This window comes from Ranitomeya variabilis, chromosome 3 (assembly GCF_051348905.1).
Source record: "Ranitomeya variabilis isolate aRanVar5 chromosome 3, aRanVar5.hap1, whole genome shotgun sequence".
Lineage (NCBI taxonomy): Eukaryota > Metazoa > Chordata > Amphibia > Anura > Dendrobatidae > Ranitomeya > Ranitomeya variabilis.
The window spans coordinates 182,848,340-182,872,197 of NC_135234.1; the positions used below are offsets into that span (position 1 = coordinate 182,848,340).

At 45.2% G+C, this 23,858-nt stretch overlaps 1 long non-coding RNA gene across 1 annotated transcript in view; it reads left to right on the forward strand.

The window, feature by feature from the left end:
• LOC143818055 (uncharacterized) overlaps positions 1-670 on the forward strand; it is a 71,294-nt gene extending 70,624 nt beyond the window's left edge. Inside the window, exon 4 of the long non-coding RNA XR_013224286.1 lies at positions 523-670. This is a non-coding gene — a long non-coding RNA (uncharacterized LOC143818055). The remainder of the gene's footprint in view (positions 1-522) is intronic.
• The last annotated feature ends 23,188 nt before the right edge of the window (positions 671-23,858 follow it).

The following is a 23,858-nucleotide window of genomic DNA, read 5'->3' on the forward strand; positions in this document are numbered from 1 at the left end:
GTATTCCCAAGATTTTCCTTTCCAAGATGCTTTCCCTACATGATTACTTGACCAATCATTTTCATATATCTATGTCATTTAGGGCCATTTTTGCCAATTCCAAAAGCTGATTAACATGCCAAAGTGTTTATGTACATAGGTAATCTTGATGTTGTGCTTCTAAATTTTTCTTTGGACTCATACCTCGTCCAGAGGGGTGTTGCCCCTTGTCTTTATTTGTCATAAATTGTCACATTAGGCTAATTATTGCATAAGGCATTTTTATTTCACATTCAAAATATGACCTAATGTATGTTTGCAAGAACAGGGTTCTCTCCCCTCTGTACCAGTCTGTGACTGTAAAGTTTCCAACTGTGACCGATATATAGACCACTGCATGTAACCCCTTTAACATCTGCAGCACCCTTGAAATAATGGTGCAAGAACAAAAAATATTTAAACTAAGAATAATATATCACTGCCAACTGGAATAAGCTATGTTCAGAATGATATTGAACAATATTTGTGACCATGTAATTACAGTGGATGATGTCATGACACGATGGCGCAGCATCCGGGACCAATACCGGCGTGAAAGACAGCAGCGGTCAAGAAGTGGGTCATCAGCCCCACTCAAGAAGCGGAAATATATATACTATGACCGTCTTTCATTTTTGGATGTCAGTATGAATCTTAGGCAGTAAGTAATAACCTCTCAACACATTTTTAGTGATAAGCAATCTTAGTAATTTTTTTTTGTTAGGGTTATTACATTGCGAATTACATGTAAGGATGTGTAAATATATTGCAAACAATAATGTAAACAAGCATAAATTCAAAAAGGGTCCTGGAGGAGAGAGGACCCTGGCCGCCAAGCATCACTACCTACTACAAGGGATGGGTGAGAATGTAGTAGGCGAGATTCTAGATGTTCATGCAGTGGTTTGTTCGATGGGTTGTTACTGGATGTTCTGTGATTGTTTGAAGAGGTGGCTCTTCATGGTTTTGTTGTAGCTTGAAATGGTATGCGACATTATGATGTGTTGTGATAGTGTTGTTAACATTTGGGGTGATCCCCAAGAAAAATCGTGTATATTCTTGTGTGAAACTGAGATAAGACTGGAGTAGAGAAGGAGATGTTGTGCTGATCTGAGGTTGTGTGTATGTGTTTTTTGTGAATATAGCTCACAGATGTGTAATTAATAGTGTTGAGCGATACCGTCCGATACTTGAAAGTATCGGTATCGGAAAGTATCGGCCGATACCGGCAAAGTATCGGATCCAATCCGATACCGATACCCGATACCAATACAAGTCAATGGGACTCAGGTATCGGACGGTATTCCTGATGGTTCCCAGGGTCTGAAGGAGAGGAAACTCTCCTTCAGGCCCTGGGAACCATATTAATGTGTAAAAGAAAGAATTAAAATAAAAAATATCGCTATACTCACCTGTCCGACGCAGCCGGGACCTCAGCGAGGGAACCGGCAGCGTTGTTTGTTTAAAATTCGCGCTTTTACTTGGTTACGTGAGGTCCCGGCTTGTGATTGGTCAGGGCGGCCATGTTGCCGGGACGCGGACCAATCACAGCAAGCCGTGACGAAATTACGTCACGGCTTGCTGTGATTGGTCCGAGTCCCGGCAATATGGCCGCCATTAACCAATCACAAGCCGTGACGTCACGGGAGGCTGGACATGCGCGTATTTTGAAAAGCGCGCGTGTCCAGCCTCCAGTGACGTCCCGGCTTATGATTGGTCACGGCGCCATGTTGCCGGGACGCGGACCAATCACAGCAAGCCGTGACGAAATTACGTCACGGCTTGCTGTGATTGGTCCGCGTCCCGGCAACATGGCCGCCATTAACCAATCACAAGCCGTGACGTCACGGGAGGCTGGACACGCGCGCTTTTCAAAATACGCGCATGTCCAGCCTCCCGTGACGTCCCGGCTTGTGATTGGTTAATGGCGGCCATGTTGCCGGGACGTCACTGGAGGCTGGACACGCGCGCTTTTCAAAATACGCGCATGTCCAGCCTCCCGTGACGTCCCGGCTTGTGATTGGTTAATGGCGGCCATGTTGCCGGGACGTCACTGGAGGCTGGACACGCGCGCTTTCAAAATACGCGCATGTCCAGCCTTCCGTGACGTCCCGGCTTGTGATTGGTTAATGGCGGCCATGTTGCCGGGACGTCACTGGAGGCTGGACACGCGCGCTTTTCAAAATACGCGCATGTCCAGCCTTCCGTGACGTCCCGGCTTGTGATTGGTTAATGGCGGCCATGTTGCCGGGACGTCACTGGAGGCTGGACACGCGCGCTTTTCAAAATACGCGCATGTCCAGCCTCCCGTGACGTCACGGCTTGTGATTGGTTAATGGCGGCCATGTTGCCGGGACGCGGACCAATCACAGCAAGCCGTGACGTAATTTCGTCACAGCTTGCTGTGATTGGTCCGCGTCCCGGCAACATGGCCGCCCTGACCAATCACAAGCCGGGACTTCACGTAACCAAGTAAAAGCGCGAAATTTAAACAAACAACGCTGCCGGTTCCCTCGCTGAGGTCCCGGCTGCGTCGGACAGGTGAGTATAGCGATATTTTTTATTTTAATTCTCTTTTTTACACATTATTACATTAATGTTGTTGCGATACCCGATACCCGATATCACAAAAATATCGGATCTCGGTATCGGAAATTCCGATACAGCAAGTATCGGCCGATACCCGATACTTGCAGTATCGGAATGCTCAACACTAGTAATTAAACAATGGCCCTAAAAATTTAAATGTTATTTTTTGCCTTTTATTAACAGAACACAGTCTAACCTCACAGAGAGGGAGACCGGGTCGGAATCGGAGGCTGTGATCGATCCTGTAAGTGTGGATGAAGAGGTGGCAGGCCCATCTTTTCAATCTTCAGCATCCATCCTTGAGGACCCAGCAGCATCATCATCACTGCAGGCAGCAGCAAGTGAGGAAGATGCAGCACCACCACCATCAGCAGCACATGATGCTGAAAGGCATGAGGAACGTGCCCAGAGCAGCAGCCCTCCACGCCCACTGCTGTCATCCCCAGAGGCAGCTGGGCCTTTACGGAGAGCCCGATGAAGGAGAGAGCTGCAAGCCACAAGAAATGATGTTGACGCTGGGGTCCTCAATTATTTGGCCAGGGCAGCAACGGATGATGGAGAGGAGGCCTTTGCCCGCAGCCTTGCCCGTTACCTTAGACCCCTTCCCCGTGAGGTGAGGCTACGTGTGAGAGGGTGTATGCAAATCCTGATTGATTTAAGCACAGCTCCAAATTACCCCTATGAGGTGTTTGAATATCTTGAGCGAAGGCAGCTTTCCCAAACCAACCTCTTGCGCCTTCAATTCCCTCAACAGGAGCAGGATCAATCAGGATTTGCGGCACCTCCTACACGTATGCCTACACCTCAACCCCTCCCACCACCAAATATACAAAGGCCATCAGTCTACCAAATGGCAGCCTACATCCCCCAATCCCAATATGGCCACTTTTCCAGACCCAGTGATGGAGGCTGGTCCCAACCTGGGTTTGGACAACATGGCCATTTTGGGGTTGGCTATGATGCAAGCCAATATGTCCGTCAGCATGAGGCACAGAGACAATTGGCTTATGGACACCACCCAACTGGCCAATATGGACAAGGCCAGCATTCTGGGCCACAAGCCACTGCATCCTCACAGGATGAAGTCCCATTGGCCCAACAAAGGCCCCCTGACCAGGACCCGGAGCTGCCACCATCTCCCCCGCCAACTTACAGGGATCTGTAATGTTTTTTTGTGTTTTCTTCATAATCTTTATTTTTGTGAGCTGCCTACCATGTTTGTTATTTTTTGGGGCAACATTTCCACTTTGTTGTGTTTTTTTGTTTAAAAATTCCAAAAAAACAGGAAATATAACATATGAAAAAAATATGTTATCAAGGAAAAAAAAAAGGCTTGGTATTTAACTAAAATTTGAAGAAAAAAGCCAATTGATGTTTGTGGCCAAATCATTATTGCATCACCCACATATTCTATAAACATAAACATATGGTCAGTAAGGAAACACAACACACACAGTACTGTTTCAGGGGCTGCAAAAAGTATATTTGTCAAAGCAAACGAGAAAATAAGGAAATCACAACTGAGAAACAGCATAATCTTGCCAGGGAGTAGAACCCTGAGGAGAAACAAAATAATTTGTCAAAACATCCCTAACTTTTATGCCAGAAAGGGGACGGCGCGGAGGAGGGCCATGTGGTGTTGGCCTAATTACACTACGCAACATGTGTTCATCATTACCATCTGAGAAGCAATCATGTATGCGGGTATAGCTGTGCAAAATTACTGATGCTTTGATAACTTCATTGACTGTAGCCTCACTGAGCTGTATGGCAGTCTGTAGGACACGCCATTTGGCCACCAGAATACCAAAGGCGCACTCCACCAGTCTCCGCGCCCTAGAAAGGCGCAAATTAAATATCCTCCGACGATGGTCCAGGTTGCGCCGGGGATAAGGCCTCATGACGTGTCTGGTCAGTTGGAACGCCTCATCACCAACCAAAAAAAAAGGCATTGCTTCTGCAGTGGAGCCTGGGAGTTGTTGTGGTGGTGGGAGATGTAACTGGTTGTCACGTAGCCGCAGACCCATTATAGACGAATTGAAGACCCTAGAGTCTCCAGTTCGGCCATAGGCCCCAATGTCTACAATTATAAACCTGTAGTTACTGTCAACTACAGCTAACAGAACTACAGAGAAAAACTGCTTATAGTTGTAGAATTGGGAGCCAGAGTTCGGCGGCTTACGTACCCTGATATGTTTCCCATCCACCGCTCCAATGCAGTTTGGGAAGTCACAATTCACCTGAAAGCCACAGGCTATTTTGAGCCAATCAGCCTGTTTTGGCTCAGGCATCACAAGGTCCTTGAGTCTATCCCAGATTTGCCGACAGGTTAAACGCACAATGCCAGAAATTGTGGATTGGCCAATCAAAAACTCCAGGTGGAGTCCCGCAAAGGACAATCCAGTGGCCAGGAATCTGAAAGAGAAGCCCAAAAACAAATTATGTAGGTTTCAAGAGTGCACACAAAACATGATTAAGCACAATCATATTTGCTTTTTAAAAAACAAAAAAGAACGCAGGAAAAAGACAAATTTCCTAAGGGTGCTTAACTATAATATTTTTGTAACTTGGTCACATCTGCTTGTGACCTAATGTACACATATTATGGTATAAAAAAAAGGAAAATAATCCATAAAATAAAAAAGAACATCAACATACAGTATGTGAGGATGTCGAATACATACCGTAATGTAAGGAGAAGACGTTCCTCGGCGGAGATGGCTTTGCGCATCCTTGTGTCCTGAAATGTTATTCCTGGGCGGAATATCTCCAACAATCTGTCAAATGTTTGGATTGTCATGCGACAGTAGAGATAGAACTTTTCTGGATGTTCCCGCAGAGCTGTATATAGCCGATGAAAATGGCCTTTAGTGAGGCGTTGGGTCAAAAGAGGATGCACCCATATTCTTCTGCTCCTCCTTCGCGGATCCACAATCACAGGGTATGGCTGGCCAAACCGACGCGACAAGACCCAGTTAAACAAAACCCGCTGCGTTGGGGTGAACTGCAGGTGGTCAGACATGGTACAAATGTTACCACAACACTACAACAGATGTCAAACCACAAAATGACCATATGGGAGGGAGCCACCTGTTGTAGGGGCCTTAAATAGGGTTGATGACGGTAATTGCAATCAAGTTCAACCTCCAAAACCGTTAAATGTCCATTTTGTCAGGTTGCGTGAAAAATACGCATTACGGTGGGCATACGGATTACATACGCAACATTACCTGCGCAAAATACGCGACCACACCTTGCCTACGGAGTTCTTACGGATCACCGTATTTCGAAGCTTGAGGCGTATTACGGCTATACGCTGAGTGTGAGGCCGGCCTATGACTGTAATCCTACCTGTGATAATAATGAGACTTCTGAAAAGTCTACTGTATAGAACTGGAAGTTTGAGTCATAAGTGCTGATTGCAAGTGTGAAAATTGCATGGTTTATTTTATGATATGTATAACCAATAACTTTTAAAGGCAATCGTGCACCAGAAAAAAAATTGTGGCCTTTCCTGATGAAGAAGACTTTTGTACTTTGAAACATGTAGAATAAACCATACATCTGATAATCTGGGATATACATCTCATCATTGATCAGCAAGTGCAGAAATCAACCACAAACCTCTCCTTTCTTTCCTGTTCTCCATACTTAGTGTGGAACACATAATGCAAAGATTGAGTCAACTCCTCTTTTTATCTGATTTCAGGTGTGATTTTCGTATTGCCCATACCTGTTACTTGTCACAGGTGAGTTTGAACGAACGTCATATGACTGAAAGAAAGTTGTTTACCCACAAATATGGAAAGGCGCAGACAATTCTGTCAAGACCATTTTTAGGGTTTTGTGTGAAGTTATGTCCAATTTTTATTTTTCTCTGTTCCAATACACACAAAATAATAAACGTGTGTAACAAAATGTATAATTGGAATACATTTCTGGGAGAAATACTTCATTTTTTAGAACAATTTCAAGGGTGGCAACGCTTTCGGCCATTACTGTTTGCCTCTTTTAATTCATTCCATGATTGCATTAGCCTTGGCAGCAGCTGCCTGGCACAGGTTAGTAAAGTTGAGTTTGCTGTCCACCAATATACCCAAGTCTTTTTCAGCGACGTGACAATTACAACCAGTGTTTCATCATTACTTACATGGCCCAAATGCATGACATTACATTTATGTATGATAAACTTCAATTGTCATTTCTAAGCCCAATCCTCCAGCTTATATAACTCCCTCTGTCATTTTACATTATCCTACTCTGTGTTCATTTCATTAAAACTTGCAGAGTTTATATGAAAATATTGACATTTTACATTGAATGTCCTGTACAAGATCTTAAATAAATATATTTAAAAGAAGAGGGCCCAATACTGACCCTTGTGCTACCCCACTGTTAACTGTGACCCAAATAGAGCATGCACCATCAATAAAAATTACAGTTGAAACTAGAAATTTACATACATTATTTAAAAAGACACATATGTATGTTTTTCCCAATAGCTGACATGAAATAAGAGTAAACGTTTCCCGTTTTAGGTCAAATAGCATTACCATAATTATTAATATTTGCCAAATGCCAGAATAATGAGAGATAGTTAATGTTTTAAGGCATTTTTGCTACTTACAGCAAAGTCAAAGGTTTACATACATTTCATTAGTATTTGCTACAAATGCCCTTAAACTGAATGACTTGGGTCAAACATTTGGGATATCCTTCCACAAGCTTCTCACAATAGTTGGTTGGAATATGGGCCCATTCCTCCTTACAAAACTGGAGTAACTGATCCAGATTTGTAGTTCACCTTGCTCGCACCTGCCTTTTCAGCTTTCCTCATAAATTTTCTTAGATGTTCGTAGGCATCCAAGCTTCTCCCTTTTTCTATCAAATGTAACGATGGTCATTACGCTCAAAAAATTCAATTTTAGTTTCATCAGACCACAGGACATGTCTCCAAAAATTAAGGTCTTTGTTCCTGGGTGCATATGCAATCATTAATCTGACTTTTTTTTATATTTCTTTTGGAGTAATGGCTTCTTCTTGGCAGAGTGGCCTTTCAGCCTATGTTGATACAGTACTCATTTCACTGTGGATAATGACACAATCTTGCCAGCTTCCATCATCATCTTTACAAGGTCTTTTGCTTTTGTCCTTGGGTAGATATGCACCTTGGACCAAAACACCTTCATCTCTGGGACACAGAAACCCGTCTCCTTCCTGAGCGGTATGATGGCTGGACATTCCCATCTTGTTTGCGTATAATTGTTGGTACAGATGAATGAGACACCTTCAGGTATCTTGAAATTGTACCCAAGGATGAGCCAGACTTGTGCAAGTCCATAATTCTCTTCCTGATATCTTGGCTGATTTCTTTAGACTTTCCCATGATGCTACACAAATAAGCAGAGAGTTTCAGGTGCATTCAAATACATCCACAGGTGTCTCTAATTAACTCAGATGTTGCCAAAAAACATCAGAAGCTTCCAAACACATGACATCGTCATATGGGCAGTCAAGAATTGTTTAAAGGCATAGTAATCTTAGTGTATGTAAACATTTGACTTTGCAGTAATAAAAATGCTTTAAAACATTTGCTTTCTCTCATTATTCTGGCATTTCGCAAATATTACTAATTATGGTAATTCTAATTGACCTAAAACGAGAAACGTTTATTCTGATTTTATGTCAGATATTGAGAAAAGCATGCATATGTGTCTTTTTATATAGCGTATGTAAACTTCTGGTTTCAACTGTATGTGTTTCCTATCATTGAGGTAGTTGCTATCCTAATTATGCATATACTTACCCAGTCCTATTGTTCTTATTTTATGGACCACTGTTTTATGTGATGTATTGAATGTCTTTGAATCTTCCAGACAGTCCTTACCCTGGTGTAGGTTGGAACTTACCTTCTCATAGAAGCTGATCAGATTAATATGACATAACTGATCCCGCATAAGCCCATGCTGATGCTGGTTGATGTGCAAAAAAATTGTTGGCGTGCATCGGCTATGCTGACTGTAAAGTGACAACTTACTTTTGATTTATAGATTTCTCCCCTCAAACTAATTAGAAAGTAGAATAAACATAAGTCATAAAAATTGGGTACTGGGAGAACACTTTCTCGAGCCTTGCACATTACGCAATCAGTAGTGCATAAGGTGTAATTTATTACTTCCAATGCTTTATGTATCGGTCACCAATATGTGAAGTGGTAAATGAATATTTCCATCAAGAATATTTATAACATATTCATAGGTTCTATCACAAATTTCAGGGAGTTGTGAGTTAGGGTACCGTCACACAGTACCATTTACATCGCTACGACGGCACGATTCGTGACGTCGTAGCGTCGTATGATTATCGCTCCAGCGTCGTAGACTGCGGTCACACTGTGCAATCACGGTGCTGGAGCGATGCCGAAGTCCCCGGGTAACCAGGGTAAACATCGGGTTACTAAGCGCAGGGCCGCGCTTAGTAACCTGATGTTTACCGTGGTTACCAGCGTAAAAGTAAAAAAAAAAAAACCGTACATACTCACCATCTGATGTCCGTCAGGTCCCTTGCCGTCCGCTTCCTGCTCTGACTGAGATCCGGCCGTACAGTGAGAGCAGAGCGCAGCGGCGACGTCACCGCTGTGATCTGCTCTCACTTTCCGGCCGGCAGACAGTCAGAGCGGGAAGCGGACGGCAAGGGACCTGACGGACATCAGATGGTGAGCATGTACGTTTTTTTTTTTTTTACTTTTACGCTGGTAACCACGGTAAACATCGGGTTACTAAGCGCGGCCCTGCGCTTAGTTACCCGATGTTTACCCTGGTTACCAGCGAACGCATCGCTGGATCGCTGTCACACACAATGATCCAGCGATGACAGCGGGAGATCCAGCGACGAAAGAAAGTTTCAAACAATGTGCTACGACGTACGATTCTCAGCTGGGTGCCTGATCGCAGTAGCGTGTCAGACACTGCGAGATCGTAACGATATCGCTAGAACGTCACGAATCGTGCCGTCGTAGCGATAAAAATGCCACTGTGTGACGGTACCCTTACTCAACTTGTACCTGATCTGGTGAGGTCTTGAAACAGCTGAACAAACAAATGTACCTATTCATCCATGTGATGATGTGCGAACACCTCACCAGGAGATATGATGGCAATGGGACCCTCATTCTCTGTTCCAGCCCCAGGTGTGAATCCAAAATGTGGGACGTACGTCAATCCATATGCCGTAAATAACAATAATTCTACATAAAAATAGCCCTTTAAGAACATGTCTATATTATGCAATTTGCTGCAGTTTACAGCAGACCACAATTGTACCTCCAATTTTGCAAATGCAGTAATTAGCAATGCTAAACTTTTCATAGAACAAAACTCTTTAGTAATGTGGAGACATTGTTCAGTTACTCTTACAGAAAGTAAGCTTCCATAGCTACAAGCCTATCCATACTGATCGTAGTATTAGCTTGAGAAATAATACGTTGGGAATCATTCAGGTTTACAGGCATTCTGCTAGATGTCACTTAGCTCTTTATTATATTGACATGTGTTACACTTTCTTATCAATGTGCAGCTTTGCAAGAGAGGTGGAACTTCGTAGAGATAACTAAAAATGGGTCAATAGTTCTATGTGACATAAACAGTAACCATAATCTAAGGTTCACCTTGATGAACCTTCATGCATACATTAGGGAGCCATATCTACAGTAATCGATTACTAGATTGCTATATGGCTCTGTTTACCGGCACTGATGTTGTCACAACTATTTTTATGTAATTAAAAATATATGATGTCAGGAACTACAGTAAAGGCTTCTAGTGAAAGAGTAAGCTTTGTTTTAATTTTTATTTCTTACATCGATAACAGTAGACATGAATACTGTAGATCTTTTTTAATTCAAATTTGACTAATTTTCCCCCAAAATTTTATTTGCGGTGAATAAATTAGTGTGAAACTTAATACAGGAAAGTTTGTTTCGAAAACACATATGGGTGGAGAGAAGAGATAGGACCCGACTAATTACAGTGTAAGAGCCTACACTCTACAGGAAAGAGAGGACTCTGCTGATCATAAGAGCAGTGGCGTAACTACAAAGTTATGGGCCCCGGTGCGAACTTCCAAATGGGGCCCCCCCCTACCCCCCCCTACCCCCCCACCTTCCCCCGCCCCCGCAACCCCCCCACCTTCCCCCGCCCCGCTTCCCCTAGATACGCCTCGGACTGTTGCAGGAATCTCCTGCACTGCAACATGGTGTTGGGTGCCAGCACAGCCCGCACAGTGGTATATCCAGCACAGCCCGCACAGTGGTATATCCAGCATAGCCCGCACAGTGGTATATCCAGCACAGTGGTATATCCAGCACAGACCGCACAGTGGTATATCCAGCACAGACCGCACAGTGGTATATCCAGCACAGACCGCACAGTGGTATATCCAGCACAGCCCTCACAGTGGTATATCCAGCACAGCCCGCACAGGGGTATATACAGCACAGCCCGCACAGGGGTATATACAGCACAGCCCGCACAGGGGTATATACAGCACAGCCAGCACAGGGGGTATATAGAGCACAGCCCTCACAGTGGTATATCCAGCACAGACCGCACAGTGGTATATCCAGCACAGACCGCACAGTGGTATATCCAGCACAGACCGCACAGTGGTATATCCAGCACAGACCGCACAGTGGTATATCCAGCACAGCCCTCACAGTGGTATATCCAGCACAGACCGCACAGTGGTATATCCAGCACAGACCGCACAGTGGTATATCCAGCAGAGACCGCACAGTGGTATATACAGCACAGCCCGCACAGTGTTATATACAGCAGAGCCCGCACAGTGGTATATACAGCAGAGCCCGCACAGTGGTATATACAGCAGAGCCCGCACAGTGGTATATACAGCAGAGCCCGCACAGTGGTATATACAGCAGAGCCCGCACAGGGATATATACAGCAGAGCCCGCACAGGGATATATACAGCAGAGCCCGCACAGGGATATATACAGCACAGCCCCCACAGGGGTATATACAGCAGAGCCCGCACAGGGATATATACAGCACAGCCCCCACAGGGGTATATAGAGCACAGCCCACATCTCATCTCCCCCCCCCCCCCCCCCCGATAATGGCCCCACAGTCCGGTTAAAAAGAAAAAAAAAAAAAAACTCTCCTCACCTTTCCTTTTGCCCGCGCTGCTCCTGGCGGCTGCAGTCTGCCCAGGACACTGCAGGTGCGCGATGATATGACGTCATCGCGCACCCGCAGTGTACTGTCAGAGGCAGAGCGGGGAATGATGGGAGAGGAAGCGTCAGATGACGCTCTCTCCTCCCATCATTGCATTGAACTATACCGGTGTCATAGACGCCGGTATAGTTAAATGCGGCGGCGGCGGCGGCACTGGGGGGGTTCCGGGGGAGGAACAGTGCAGCGGCCCACTACTGGCATCGGCTCTTCTGGCATTTGCCAGAAGTGCCCGATGGCCAGCCTGGCCCTGCTCAGACCTGCCGGCCCGGGGCCCCTGACCTGCGGGGCCCGGTCGCAATGGCGACCGCTGCGACCGCGGTAGTTACGCCCCTGCATAAGAGCTTACACTCTTTCATACTTACAGTCATATGCTGACTAGCATCTCTTCCTGCATCTCTCAATGAAACAGGTGCTGTAGTAGTTCACTGAAAATTGAGAGATTTGAGAAGAGCAGCTAGTCATCACACGGGTGTAAGTGTGCAAATTGCATATGAGTGGTCAGATGATGACTACTCAAACAGCTTAAGCTGTGTATAGGAGAGGACACTAGACTGACTTTTTGCCCCATTGAAGGAAAACCTAGATTTGCCTCTGTGATACATCATGGAGAGGTAAGGGATAACTGGTGTTATGCCCCCTAGTGTATCACCCCAATAGTAGACTATGTAGTTCCTCCCTGTCTCTGTGCTGTCAATGACAATCAGGAGAGAACAGTGGCTGTCTTAGGGAAGGGAAGTTCTTGAGCTGGAAGAGGGCTCATCATTAGCTTTGCCATAATACTGATGCTTTTACATGGAGGGATGGAAGGAACTCCTCTTGACATGTAGAGGAGGGTGAAGCTGCATACCAGCGCTCAAGGGAATTATGGGATTTTGCAGTAGATATGCAAACTCAGCATTGATGGGAAAAATATAAACTCCTGCCACATGTGAGTAATAATAATAATAATAATAATTTTATTTATATAGCGCCAACATATTCCGCAGCGCTTTACAACTTATAGAGGGGACTTATACAGACAACAGACATTACAGCATAACAGAAATCACAGTTCAAAACAGATACCAGGAGGAATGAGGGCCCTGCTGCTCGCAAGCTTACAATCTATGAGGAAAAGGGGAGACACAAGAGGTGGATGGTAACAATTGCGAGTATAGGATGTTCAGTAGCAGTCATGAGCCAGAGCTCTTGCTCTTTAAGAGATTTAAAAAATTACCTTCCAGCAGAATTACAGAAAACAAACAGTGCAATAGTTGAAAGCAATGATGAAGGAGATAGTCAGATGATACCCCTCTCTCCCATCACTCCACTCTGCCTCTGATGCAATGGGCACACCATGACGTCATTTCATTGCTGCATTATACTCTATTGAGGACTGTGGGGTGCATTATAAATAAGTAAATATATAAAAACTATATGGGGCTGCATTATACTATATGGAGGCTGCATTATGCTCCATTGAGGACTATGGGGAGTGCATTATACTATATATATTATTTGGGACCTGTATTATACTGCAATGAGGACTATGAGGAATGCATTATACTATATGAAGGACTTTGGGGTGCATTATACTGTGAGGAGTGCATTGTACTATATGCAGGATTATGGAGGGTGGATTATACAATATAGAGGATTATAGCATGAATTATACTATATTGAGGACTATGGGGAGTGCAATATACTATAGGGAGGATAGGAGAACCATATTAGGCTGTATGGGTAGTTTGTTATACTATATGGAGGACTATGGGAGTGTATTATATTATATGGAGGGATATGGGGCACATTATACTATGTGGAGAACTATGTGGCACATTATACTTTAGAGCAGATGACGGGGTGTGCATTTTACAATATGGAGGACTATGGGGTGCATTATACTATGTGGAGACTATGTGGTGTATTATACCAAAGAAGCAAAATGCTGCCTGTTCATTGAGTAATTGGATTGTTTATGCTGGAACAAAAATCATTGTTTTCAGCAGCACATCGCCCAGTCAAAACTGCAGATATGCTGCTGATAACATGATACTGTATGGGGACAGGTTGATCTACTGGTGATCAATCTGTGCCTGTCATTCTTCCTCAGCCAGTGTAAAGAGGCTGAGAAACAAGCTTCGAAAGACTTTGATATTGTCGATCATACTCGTTTAGAGGCTGAACTAGCATTTGGGGCCCAACTTTAAACTTTTGCCCAGTCCCCACTGTATTTAAAATCGGCCCTGGCTGTGATTGTCTCCCATACACTGGATACATACACAGATTCTGCTGTAAGGTGGCTGTTAGACACATAGTGGAGTAATGCTTTAGTACATATAGTGTGTGTGTGTGTGTGTGTGTGTGTGTGTGTGTGTGTGTGTGTGTGTGTGTGTGTGTGTAGAGGTGTTGCAGATGTGTGTGTGTGTGTGTAGAGGTGTGCAGATCTCTTGGATTTAGTGTCTTTGCTAAAAGACTAAAGGCCCCGTCTCACACAGCGACGCTGCAGCGATACAGACAACGATGCTGATCGCTGCAGTGTCGCTGTGTGGTCGCTGTGTGGTCGCTGGGGAGCTGTCACACAGACAGCTCTCTCCAGCGACCAACGATCAGGGGAACGACTTCGGCATCGTTGAAACTGTCTTCAACGATGCCGAAGTCCCCCTGCAGCACCCGGGTAATCAGGGTAAACATCGGGTTACTAAGCGCAGGGCCGCGCTTAGTAACCCGATGTTTACCCTGGTTACCAGCGTAAATGTAAAAAAAAACAAACAGTACATACTCACCATCTGTTGCCCGTCAGGTCCCTTGGCGTCTGCTTCCTGCTCTGACTGATCCGCCGTACAGTGAGAGCAGAGCGCAGAGGTGACGTCACTGCTGTGCTCTCACTTTACGGCGGCTCAGTCAGAGCAGGAAGCAGACGCCAAGGGACCTGACGGACATCAGCGCTTAGTAACCCGATGTTTACCCTGGTTACCAGTGAAGACATCGCTGGATCGGTGTCACACACACCGATTCAGCGATGTCAGCGGGGCCTCAACGACCAAAAAAACGTCCAGGCCATTCTGACACGACCAGCGATCTCGCAGCAGGGGCCTGATCGCTGGTACGTGTCACACATAGCGAGATCGCTACTGAGGTCGCTGTTGCGTCACAAAACTTGTGACTCAGCAGCGATCTCGCTAGCGATCTCGCTATGTGAGACGGGGCCTTAAGAAGCTGCACTCCAAACCATGTGGGTTAACCACTTTAAATAGAAATGGCTCCTGTAATACCTCGAATCGCTCCCAAGTGAGTAGCAAGTGAGTAGCATTGTTATATCCTTTATAAAAAAAAATGAGAACAGAAAGACTTTGTGCTGACCATAAAATTTTAAAACAGGTTTTTAACTAAAAATATAGAGAAGTGCTGCTCCCAATCAAACATAAAAAGTCATAAGAATTAAAAGTACCCAATGTCCTTGTCTAAATAAAAAAAAATGGACAATAAAAATGGTAGTGGTTCCGGTTGGAACATTTTTTTTTCTTTTCACGTTCTAAGTAAATTGTTCTAGGGAAAAAAGTGCAATAATGTGTCGAAAGTATAAAGCGAGCTGTATAGATGAGCAGATTGAACTGCGGATAATCGAGCTTGAGTCACATTTAATAAAATTTGCATTTCATGCAAATTCAGATATTTTAAGATTCAATTTACAATTTAAAAAAAAAAATGAATGGCTAGTCTAATTTTTCGTTGTCAAGTGGGCCTTCCCAAAATGTCCTGCAACAAGGCCAGATTATCGTATTTAGTACAGTGGTGCTCAGTGCCTGGGCCATTACAGATCAGCAGTTTCCAATGGAGCACAGTTTGTACGGCAGAGTCATATTCCATCTCTAGAATAACTGGGTAAGTCTCGATCCTGTAGAGTGTAAGTTCTTTTACTCAGCAGGGTACTCACCTTCTCTTGCCTGTAAATTGTAAGCACTTATGATTAGTGGCGTCCTCTCTCTGAGTGTGAGCTCTTATTGTCAGCTGGGTTCTCCTGCTCTCTTTCTAAGCTCCCACGTGTAGTTTCCAAGCAATTGCAAGCTTTCCGGTATTGATATTCATGCAAAGTTATTCGCCAGAAATCACATTTTTGGGGAAAATTCTGAAAAGTCACCAAATTTGGATTAAATTTGTGAGCACGTTTAATACATTTCATCATTCTCATGCTCCATTACAACTTTTTCATGAGGAAAACAACTTGGTTTTATACTAACCCATTTATTCTAAGAAGTGAAATCAGCAGTGCTGTACATTACAATGTGCTTGGGCATGAGACACAGGCTATGCACTTACCCTTATGATTGGGGGCTGTTTTAATTTTTTTGAGCACCTTGCTTTGTGCCATTCTCTAAAAACAGTACCAGAAAATTTGCCTAGAAATATGATATGGCTTTCTAAAGAAATACTACATTTGTGTGGTATGTGATCTTTGTGTTAGGGCTAGCGGAACGCACCAAATAATTAGAAAGATAGAGTAAGGTGCGTTCGCAGGGTCCACCGTGCAGAGATGGAATCTGCTGCTAAGTAGTGACGGACTATATGGCGGTACAATATGGATTCACACACGGGTTAACTTCACCCAGTATGAAGAAAGCAAACCCTGTTGCATCATAGGGCCACGGTACCGCACAAAGAGCGCAAGCAAGGAGTCACAGAACTCTACCCCTAGACTCGGGATAAGAGAACAACTAGACCTCTTGTGCTCGACACCGCAACTGGGGTGTCAGCATAACCAAAATAATAATTTAGATGCACGGGAGTGCGTGCGGTGCCACTCTGGCAGACGCCACTAGCCACCCAGGCTTGGGTAAGGAAAGCACTGTGAAAGCACATGGCGCCGCACTGGCGGTCACAACAATTTGATGCTGTTTTTTGTGTCACGTGCTGATAGCTAAGTTGGGCGCTAGATAGCAATCATCCACCTTACGCGAGCAGTCATACACAAGGGAGGGGATAATTAACCCCTTCACCCCGGAGCTTTTTCCGTTTTTTCGTTTTCGTTTTTCACTCCCCTCCTTCCCAAAGCCATAACTTTTTTATTTTTCTGTCAATATGGCCATGTGAGGGCTTAATTTTTGTGGGACGAGATGTACTTTTGAATGATACCATTGGTTTTACCATGCCGTGTAACAGAAAACAGGAAAAAAATTCCAAGTGCGATGAAATTGCAAAAAAGTGCAATCTCACACTTGTTTTTTGTTTGGCTTTTTTGCTAGGTTCACCAAATGCTAAAACTGACCTGTGATTATGATTCTCCAGGTCATTGCGAGTTAATAGACACCAAACATGTCTAGGTTCTCTTTTATCTAGGTGGTAAAACAAAATTCCCCCCCAAAAAAATTGTGCCATTTTCCAATACCTGTAGCGTCTCCAATTTTTGTGATCTCGGGTCTTTTGATCACCCGTTATTGCATTTTAATGCAATGTTGCGGCGACCCAAAAAACGTAATTTTGGCGTTTTGATTTTTTTTAGCGCTACGCCATTTAGCGATCAGGTTAATCCTTTGTTTTTATTGATAGATCGGGCGATTCTGAATGCGGCGATACCAAATATGTGTAGGTTTGATTTTTTTATTGTTTTATTTTGATTGGGGGAAAGGGGGTGATTTGAACTTGTATATATTTTTTATTTTTTTAATATTTTTAAACACTTTTTTTTAATTTTGGCATGCTTCAATAGCCTTCATAGGATGCTAGAAGCATGCACAACTCGATCGCCTCTGCCACATAGAGGTGAAGCACAGATTACCTCTATGTAGCAGAAATGCAGGGTTGCTTTAAACACCGACCACAGGGTGGCACTCAAAGCAATCGGCCATCAACAACCATAAAGGTCTCAAGGAGACCTCTGGTTGTTACGGCAATGCACCGATGACCCCGATCATGTGACGGAGTCAGCGGTGCGAGCACTTCTGGCCGCGCGGCCAGGAGCACTAGTTAAATGCCGCTGTCAGCGCTTGACAGCGGCATTTAACTAGTTAATGGGCGCGGGCGGATCGCGATTCCGCTCGCGCTCATTGCGCTCACATGTCAGCTGTACAAAACAGCTGACATGTCTCAGCTTTGAGGTGGGCTCACTGCCGGAGCCCACCTCAAAGCGGGGGTTCTGCCAGCTGATGTACTATTCTGTCAGCTGGCAGAAAGGGGTTAATGAATGACTTTCACACATCAACACACACACGTTTACAAGTGTATACTAGTGCATGGCCGAGCGGCCATGTGAACCTTTTATAGCGGCAGTGCTACAAGACCTTCCAGATGGACCAATAATAGCCGCAACAGGACCTGAGCATGTGACCCCTGACCTCCAATGGGAGGTCGTCCCGAGGGCATGCTCAGTAAGGGAAAAGCAGGACTTAGTCCCAGAAAGACCTGCTCACTGCTGAACATTGCTGGCTACAAGAACAGAGCCTGGAAGGGCAGTAGTAACCAATTGTGCAGTATCAGCCTGAGCTAGACGCTGGGACCAATGTCTCCACTGAGCAGACTCCACTGTGGCTGGAGAAGAATGGGAGACTGCAGCGGAGATGGTTCGTGATTCCCCCTGTGCAGAGGCGGGAGCTCGACACCTAACATTACACCCCTCCTTGGACCTTGCTACGCTCGAAGGCAGCAATGAGCTGTGGAGCTCGAATGTGCTCAGCAGGCTCCCAAGACCTGTCCTCTGGACCGTAACCCTTCCAATCCACAAAATAGAATTTTTTGCCACGTACCAACTTGCACCCCAAAGTAGCATTCGTAATCGTCCGTAGACGAACCCGATGTCCCGGCAGATGACTCGGAAAACTGGGACATGTATACGGGCTTCAAGAGGGACACATGAAAGGTGTCGGTGATACCTAGGCATGGAGGAAGGGCCAGACGGTAGACCACAGGGTTAACCTGTTCGAGGACCTTGAAGGGACCCAAGTAGCAATGTGCAAACTTAGTGGACTTAACTCGCAGCCTGATGTTACGGGCGGAGAGCCACACTGTTGTGAACTCTGTTTTCGGGCTCCCTCTTGTGGTCACTGGTGGTATGGTGTGACTTTTGCTTTGAGCTCCCCCTGGTGGCTTTGTTTGTTATCCTGCTGGTCTCTGGCTATCAGCTGGTTCGTTATCCTCTGGGAGGTTCCTATATAGCTCTGTTTTACTTCCACTTGTTGCCGGCTGTCGATGTAATCAGTGCTACTCAGATTCCTTCTGACTACCTTGCTCCCAGTCCATCCAGGACAAGCTAAGTTTTGTTTGCTCATTTTTTGATCAGCAGTGTTTATCATGTTTTCTTGTCCAGCTTGCTAAAATGTGATTCCCTCGCTTGCTGGATGCTCTAGTGGACTGAGTTTCTCCCCACACACCATTAGTTGGTGCGTGGGTTCTTGAAATCTCAGGATGGATATTTTGTAAGGGTTTTTATTGATCGCATAGACCCCTGCTCTATTTTCTGCTTTCTAGTACTAGTGGGCCTCTTTTGCTGAATCTGATTTCATCCCTACGTATGTGCCTTCTTCTTACTTCACCGTTAATATTTGTTGGGGGCTTCTATATCTTTGGGGATTATTTCTCTGGAGGCAAGCGAGGTCTTTCTTTCTCTTTAGGGGTAGCTAGTTCCTCAGGCTGGCTCGAGACGTCTAGGAATTTTTTAGGCACGTTCACTGGCTACCTCTAGTTGTTTTGGATAGGTTCAGATTTGCGATCAGTCCAGTTACCATCTCCCTAGAGCTTGTCCTTAGTTTATTCACTTGCATGGTCTATTCGTGATCCTCAGTCACTAAGGATCATAACAGTACAGCCGGCCAGTAAAGTGTTAATTGCATGGCAGAAGCAGGAGAAAAGAAGCCTTGAGATTTTTTTTTTGTTGTTGTTGTTGTTGCTGTGTGTCTAGCTGCTGTGGCTAGCTTCTCTCCTCCTCTTAATCTTGGTGTGGCTCTGAGTTCAGCTGCTGACATGGATGTCCAGAGCTTGGCTTCCAGTCTGGATCATCTTGCTGCTAGGGTTCAAAGTATTCAGGATTTTGTTGTTCACAGTCCTATGTCAGAGCCTAGAATACCTATTCCGGAGTTGTTTTCTGGAGATAGATCTAGGTTCCTGAATTTTAGGAACAATTGTAAGTTGTTTCTTTCTTTGAAACCTCGTTCCTCTGGTGATGCCATTCAGCAAGTTAAGATTATCATTTCCTTTTTGCGTGGTGACCCCCAAGATTGGGCCTTCGCATTGGCGCCAGGGAATCCTGCATTGCTTAGTGTAGATGCGTTTTTTCTAGCCCTTGGATTGCTCTATGAGGAACCTAATCTTGAGAACCAGGCTGAAAAAACGTTATTGGCCCTCTCGCAGGGGCAAGATGAAGCAGAGGTGTACTGCCAGAAATTTCGGAAATGGTCGGTGCTTACTCAGTGGAATGAGTGTGCCCTGGCTGCAAATTTCAGAGAAGGTCTTTCTGAAGCCATTAAGAATGTCATGGTGGGGTTCCCTACGCCTGCAGGTCTGAATGAGTCAATGACTCTGGCCATTCAGATTGATCGGCGTTTGCGGGAGCGCAAACCTGCGCACCATTTGGCGGTGTCTTCTGAACAGACACCTGAATCTATGCAATGTGACAGAATTCTGACCAGAAGTGAACGGCAAAATTATAGACGGCAAAATGGGTTGTGCTTTTACTGTGGTGACTCAGCTCATGTTATCTCAGCATGCTCTAAGCGCAAAAAAAAGGTTGATAAATCTGTCACCATTGGTACTTTACAGCCTAAGTTCATTTTGTCTGTTACCCTGATTTGTTCCCTGTCATCTTACCCGGTTAATGCTTTTGTAGATTCAGGTGCCGCCCTGAGTCTGATGGATTGGTCATTTGCCAGGCGCTGTGGTTTTGATTTGGAGCCTTTAAAATTCCCTATTCCACTAAGGGGAATTGATTCTACACCATTGGCTACGAATAGACCTCAGTACTGGACACAAGTGACCATGTGCATGACTCCTGTTCATCAGGAGGTGATTCGCTTTCTTGTACTGCATAATTTGCATGATGTCGTCGTGTTGGGTCTACCATGGTTGCAGACTCATAATCCAGTCCTGGATTGGAAAGCTATGTCGGTGTCAAGTTGGGGTTGTCAGGGAATTCATGGTGACGCTCCTGTGGTGTCAATTGCTTTGTCCACTCCTTCTGAAGTCCCTACGTTTTTGTCAGACTACCAGGATGTATTTGAGGAGCCCAAACTCAATTCTCTACCTCCTCATAGGGACTGTGATTGTGCTATAAATTTGATTCCTGGTAGTAAGTTTCCTAAGGGACGACTTTTCAATTTATCTGTGCCGGAGCATGCTGCCATGCGGAGTTACAGTATATAAAGGAGTCTTTAGAGAAGGGACATATTCGCCCGTCCTCATCCCCTCTTGGTGCAGGATTCTTTTTTGTGGCTAAAAAGGATGGTTCCCTGAGACCCTGTATTGATTATCGCCTTTTGAATAAAATCACGGTCAAATTTCAGTATCCTTTGCCATTGTTAACTGATTTGTTTGCTCGCATTAGGGGGTCTAGTTGGTTCACCAAGATAGATCTTCGTAGTGCGTATAAACTTGTGCGTATAAAACAGGGTGATGAATGGAAAACTGCATTTAATACGCCTGAAGGCCATTTTGAGTACTTGGTGATGCCTTTTGGACTTTCTAATGCTCCTTCAGTCTTTCAGTCCTTTATGCATGACATCTTCCGTGAATATCTGGATAAGTTTATGATTGTGTATCTGGATGATATTCTGGTTTTTTCGGATGATTGGGAGTCTCATGTTAAGCAGGTCAGGATGGTCTTTCAGGTCCTACGTGACAATGCTTTATTTGTGAAGGGCTCAAAATGTCTTTTTGGAGTCCAGAAGATTTCTTTTTTGGGTTTCATTTTTTCTCCTTCTACTATTGAGATGGACCCAGTCAAGGTTCAGGCTATTCATGACTGGACGCAGCCTACATCTGTTAAGAGTCTTCAGAAGTTCTTGGGTTTTGCTAATTTTTACCGTCGCTTCATAGCTAATTTTTCTGGCGTTGTTAAGCCTTTGACGGATTTGACCAAGAAGGGTTCTGATGTGACTAATTGGTCTTCTGCGGCTGTGGAGGCCTTTCGGGAGCTGAAGCGTCGGTTTTCTTCGGCTCCGGTCTTATGTCAGCCAGATGTCTCACTTCCCTTCCAGGTGGAGGTTGATGCTTCCGAGATTGGAGCGGGGGCTGTTTTGTCGCAGAGAAGCCCCGATGGCTCTGTGATGAAGCCATGTGCTTTCTTTTCAAGAAAGTTTTCGCCTGCCGAGCGGAATTATGATGTCGGTAATCGGGAGCTGTTGGCTATGAAGTGGGCATTTGAGGAGTGGCGACATTGGCTCGAGGGAGCTAAACATCGTGTGGTGGTCTTGACTGACCACAAGAATTTGATTTATCTCGAGTCGGCCAAGCGGCTGAATCCCAGACAGGCTCGTTGGTCGTTGTTTTTGTCTCGTTTTGATTTCATGGTCTCGTACCTGCCGGGTTCGAAGAATGTGAAGGCTGATGCTCTTTCTAGGAGTTTTGTGCCTGACTCTCCTGGAGATTCAGAGCCGGCTGGTATCCTTAGAGAAGGGGTGATTTTGTCTGCCATCTCCCCAGATTTGCGACGTGTGCTGCAAGAGTTTCAGGCGGATAGACCTGACCGCTGTCCACCGGAGAGACTGTTTGTCCCGGATAGATGGACCAACAGAGTAATCTCCGAGGTTCATTCTTCTGTGTTGGCGGGCCATCCTGGAATATTTGGTACCAGAGACTTGGAGGCCAGGTCTTTTTGGTGGCCTTCCTTGTCGCGGGATGTGCGTTCCTTTGTGCAGTCTTGTGGAATTTGTGCTCGGGCGAAGCCTTGCTGTTCTCGTGCCAGTGGTTTGCTGTTACCTTTGCCTGTCCTGAAGAGGCCTTGGATGCACATTTCCATGGATTTTATTTCAGATCTCCCTGTCTCTCAGAGAATGTCTGTCATCTGGGTGGTGTGTGATCGTTTTTCTAAGATGGTCCATTTGGTGCCCTTGCCTTAGTTGCCTTCCTCCTCCGAGTTGGTTCCACTGTTTTTTCAAAATGTGGTTCGTTTGCACGGGATTCCTGAGAACATTGTTTCTGACAGAGGATCCCAGTTTGTGTCTAGATTTTGGCGGACCTTTTGTGCTAAGTTGGGCATTGAATTGTCTTTTTCGTCGGCCTTCCATCCTCAGACGAATGGCAAACCGAGCGAACTAATCAGACCTTGGAGACTTATTTAAGATGTTTTGTTTCTGCTGACCAGGACGACTGGGTTACTTTTTTGCCATTGGCCGAGTTTGCCCTTAATAATCGGGCTAGTTCTGCTACTTTGGTTTCTCCTTTTTTTTGTAATTCGGGGTTTCATCCTCGTTTTTCCTCGGGTCAGGTGGAGCCTTCTGACTGTCCTGGAGTGGATGTTGTGGTGGATAGGTTGCATCAGATTTGGAATCATGTGGTGGACAATTTGAAGTTGTCACAAGAGAAGGCTCAGCTCTTTGCCAACCGCAGTCGCTGTGTGGGTCCCCGACTTCGCGTTGGGGACTTGGTGTGGTTGTCTTCTCGCTTCGTTCCTATGAAGGTCTCCTCTCCTAAGTTCAAGCCTCGGTTTATCGGTCCTTATAAGATTCTGGAAGTCCTTGGCCCTGTGTCATTCCGTCTGGACCTCCCGGCATCATTTGCTATTCATAATGTGTTCCATTGCTCGTTGTTGCGGAGGTATGTGGTACCTGTGGTTCCTCCGGTTGAGCCTCCTGCCCCGGTGCTGGTTGAGGGAGAATTGGAATACGTGGTGGAGAAGATCTTGGATTCTCGTGTTTCTAGACGGAGGCTCCAGTATTTGGTCAAGTGGAAGGGCTATGGTCAGGAGGATAATTCTTGGGTTGTCGCCTCTGATGTTCATGCGGCCGATTTGGTTCGTGCCTTCCATGTGGCTCATCCTGATCGCCCTGGGGGTTTTCATGAGGGTTCGGTGACCCCTCCTTAAGGGGGGGTACTGTT